Raw genomic sequence first — 4,532 nt, 5'->3', positions numbered from 1 at the left:
GCAGAGTGCGAACGGGACAGAGCAGAGCGATGGCTGGGTCTGCCTCCTCCTGGGGCAGCGCTTGCAAGTTCACCACCTGATCCCTGAAAGGCGTGGTGGGAACTTTGGGCACATATCCGGGCCGGGGTCTCAGGACAATGTGAGAGTTACCCGTCCCGAATTCTAGGCACGAATCGTCGACCAAAAATGCCTGCAGGTCCCCTACCCTCTTGACCGAGGCCAATGCGGTGAGGAGCGCTGTCTTTACTGACAGAACCTTAAGCTCTACTGACTGCAGAGGCTCGAAGGGCTCCTCCTTCAGGGCCGTCAGGACCGAGGGGAGATCCCAAGCGGGTAACAGGTAACAGGATTTAACCTCCTTGCCCCTCTGAGAAACCTGATGACCAAGTCGTGCTTCCCCACAGACTTACCGTCTACTGCATCGTGATGCGCGGCAATGGCGGCAACATACACTTTCAGGGTGGAGGGAGACAGCCTTCGCTCCAACCCATCCTGCAGGAAAGAAAGCACGACTGCGATCGGGCATCTACGGGGGTCTTCCCGGCAGGAAGAGCACCAACCGTCAAACAGGTTCCACTTCAGCATGTAAGCGTGTCTGGTAGACGGGGCTCTAGCTGAAGCGATGGTGTTTACTACCGCAGGAGGTAGCCCACCTAGAACCTCCGCGTCCCGTCCAGGGACCATAAGTGGAGATTCCACAAGTCTGGACGCGGGTGCCAGAGGGTGCCCCCTCTCTGAGAAAGGAGATCCCTCCTCAGAGGAATTCGCCAAGGAGGGGCTGGCGCGAGGAGCATCGGTTCGGGGAACCAAGTCCGACTGGGCCAATATGGCACTACCAAGAGGACCTGCTCCTCGTCCTCCCTGACCTTGCACAGTGTCTGGGTGCACTGGCCAGCTGCACGCCAGTGCGTCCATGCCGAGGGGTCCCTCGGCCAGAGAGTATAACAACTGGCAATGGGACGTGTCCGGGGAGGCAAACAGGTCTACCTGAGCGTTCCCAAAGCGTCTCCAAATCAGCTGGACTGTCTCGGGGTGGAGTCGCCACCATGAGACGGAACGTGACGCTGTGATCATCGGAGACTCCATCGTCCGGAACGTCCGTGCTATGTTAGCTGAAGGTAAAGTGCACACTCACTGTTTCCCTGGTGCTTGTGTGTTCGATGATTCTGCGCAGATTCCCGCGATCCTGAAGGGCGACGAGAGCACCGGAGCAGTCGTGCTTCACGCGGGGGTTAACGACACCAAGCTGCGGCAGACGGAGACAATGAAGAGGGACTTCAGGAGCCTGATCGAGACTGTGTGCCGCACATCGCCCGCGACGACGATGATCATCCCACGTATCGACGAGGACATGAAAGGATCAGTAGACGTTTTGCTTTAAATGAATGGTTATTGCCATGTTGTAAAGAACAGAAACTGCTCTTTGTTAATAATTGGAATCTTTTCTGGGAGCGTCCTAGGCTTTTTCTCGCTGATGGCCTGCACCCCAGCAGAGTCGGAGCGGAACTCATGTTGGACAACATATCCAAGACGCTATGCACAATATGACTAGTAAGTCAAATCTCAAATAACTGCCCTGATGACTTTTGTTCTACCCGCTTAAATGATAGAAGTACTTGCGCTGTACAATCTATAAAGACTGTATCTGTTCCCCGAATAGTGAGGTCAAAATATTAATTTAATGCAGGATCTAGAAAAAATCTGATCGTGATTAAACCAGAAAAATTTAAAATAAATGAACAAAAACCATTTTTAAAGTTTGGTCTCCTAAACAGCAGATCACTCTCACCCAAAGCAGTTATTGTAAATGAAATGATCACAGATAATAGTTTTGATGTACTCTGCTTGACTGAAACCTGGCTAAAACCTAATGATTATATTGGTCTAAATGAGTCTACTCCACCAAGCTACTGTTATAAGCATGAGCCCTGTCAGACTGGTCGTGGCGGCGGTGTTGCAACAATATATAGTGATATTCTCATTGTTACTCAGAAGACAGGATACAGATTTAACTCTTTCGAAATACTTCTGCTTAATGTTACACTGTCAGATATGCAAAAGCAATCTATCTCATCTCTTGCTCTGGCTACTGTGTATAGACCACCAGGGCCATATACACATTTTCTAAAAGAATTTGTAGATTTCCTCTCAGACCTATTGGTTACTGTTGATAAAGTGCTAATTGTCTGAGATTTTAACATTCACGTTGATAATACAAATGATGCATTAGGACTTGCGTTTACTGACCTAATAAACTCTTTTGGAGTCAAGCAAAACTTCACCAGGCCCACTCATCGTTCTAATCATATGCTAGATTTAATTATATCGCATGGAATTGATATTACTGATATAGATATCGTACCTCAAAGTGATGATTTCACTGACCATTTCCTTGTATCGTGCATGCTGCATATTACTGATGTTAACTATATGGCTCCGCGTTATCGTCAGGGCAGAAGTATTGTTCCAGCCACCAAAGACAGATTCACAAATAACCTGCCTGATTTATCTCAACTGCTCTGTGCACCCATAAGTACACATGAACTAGACGAAATGACTAGCAACATGGACACTATCTTCTCTAATACATAAGAAGCTGTTGCCTCCATCAAATTGAAAAAAGTTAGAGAAAAACGTACTGAGCCATGGTACAACAGTAATACCCATTAAGAATGGATGACCAATAATTTTCTCCTATTAAATTCGGATAAGACAGAGATATTACTTATTGGACCAAAAGACAGTACGCCGAATCTCGTGGATTACAATTTGCAACTAGATGGATGTACGGTTACTTCCTCTACAGTCAAAAATCTGGGTGTTATATTAGATAGCAACTTGTCTTTTGAAAATCATATTTCCCATGTTACAAAAACGGCATTCTTCCATCTTAGAAACATTGCCAAGTTACGAAACATGATACCTGTTTCTGATGCAGAAAAGCTAGTTCATGCATTCATGACCTCTAGACTGGACTATTGTAATGCCCTGCTAGGTGGTTGTCCTGCATCTTCAATAAACAAGCTACAGGTAGTCCAAAATGCAGCGGCTAGAGTCCTTACCAGGTCAAGAAAATATGATCATATTACCCCAATTTTGCAGTCTCTGCACTGGCTACCTGTTAAGTTCCGTATCAGTTACAAAATATTATTACTTGCCTATAAGGCCCTTAATGGGTTAGCTCCTGCGTACCTAACTAGTCTTCTACCACGCTACAATCCATCACGCTCCCTAAGGTCGCAAAATTCTGGACTTTTGGTAGTACCTAGGATAGCAAAGTCCACTAAAGGAGGTAGAGCTTTTTCGCATTTGGCTCCCAAACTCTGGAATAGCCTTCCTGATACCGTTCGGGGTTCAGACACTCTCTCTCTGTTTAAATCTAGATTAAAGACACATCTCTTTGGCCAAGCATTCAAATAATGCATCTCATTATCTTGTACTGCAGTTAGATTGGATCAAATGCACATTATTATTCTTTAGTTTGGGTTAAACAAATTAATTTGGCTTGGTTGGAACAGCAGCTACGCTAATTATGTCTCTATTTGTTCATTAGTTACATCCCGTGGTAACTAGGATTTACACAAGCTTTAGTCTGGATCCAGAACACCTGAGAAGAGATGCCAACCCCTGAGAGGACCTCAGATGATGCCAACCCTGAAACAACATACAGAACTACCACATTTTGCTATAAGTTTGATTGCATCATATAATAATTGCTGTTAATGGTGTTCATCGTCTGTTTGATTACGTCTTTAATTTATTTTTCCGTACATTTCTGCCATATGTACATTAACTGACAGTCACCACTGATAAGCTACCAATAAATATTGTAGAAACATAATTTGCTGTAACGTTGCTTTGCAATGATTTGTATTGTGAAAAGTGCTGTACAGATAAACTTGCACCATGTTATTGGATTTTACTTTATATTTTTGTTTCAGGTTTTCCCTTTTTTCCACAAATGCTGCTGTCACCTGCTCCACCACAAAAGCTATGTATCAAATGCACATATATCAAGAATCAGAAATGTGCTGTAATAAACTACACTTTAAGATTTAAACAATGTTTTATTCATTTGTATAGTGTACTCACTCAAAAGCATTCAACATTCCTTCATCAGTCACTCTGCACTGGATAAACACACGTGTGTCTCATCTGTCCCTGTAACATCCAGACAAAATTCAAGTCACCTCTTATCTCATTATCTGCTCAAAGCTGCATTTACATGTTGAGGTAGCTGCTGATGTGTTAACTCACTTTTTACCCAACACAAATGTTCCTCAATTTATCAGTAGTACTAATGGACAAATGAAATAGATAACTCATGTTTAGTTAATCGATGTAGATTTGTTTATTTACATTACTTACATTCATCTTAAGCAGTGTTGTCAACAGTGAATTCTACATAATAGCACACAAACATCACTCACTCAGATGTCTATTCATGTTTTGATGTGCTCATCTGCAATTCTTTTAGAACATTTTCCGGTCTCATATTAAATAGAAATGTAATCGTCTTTAAGATGTATAAG

This window comes from Sinocyclocheilus grahami, unplaced genomic scaffold (genome assembly GCF_001515645.1).
Source record: "Sinocyclocheilus grahami isolate Dianchi unplaced genomic scaffold, SAMN03320097.WGS_v1.1 scaffold545.1, whole genome shotgun sequence".
In the NCBI taxonomy this organism is placed as follows: domain Eukaryota; kingdom Metazoa; phylum Chordata; class Actinopteri; order Cypriniformes; family Cyprinidae; genus Sinocyclocheilus; species Sinocyclocheilus grahami.
The sequence above is the reverse complement of the archived record's forward strand: the minus strand, read 5'-3'. Positions refer to the sequence as shown.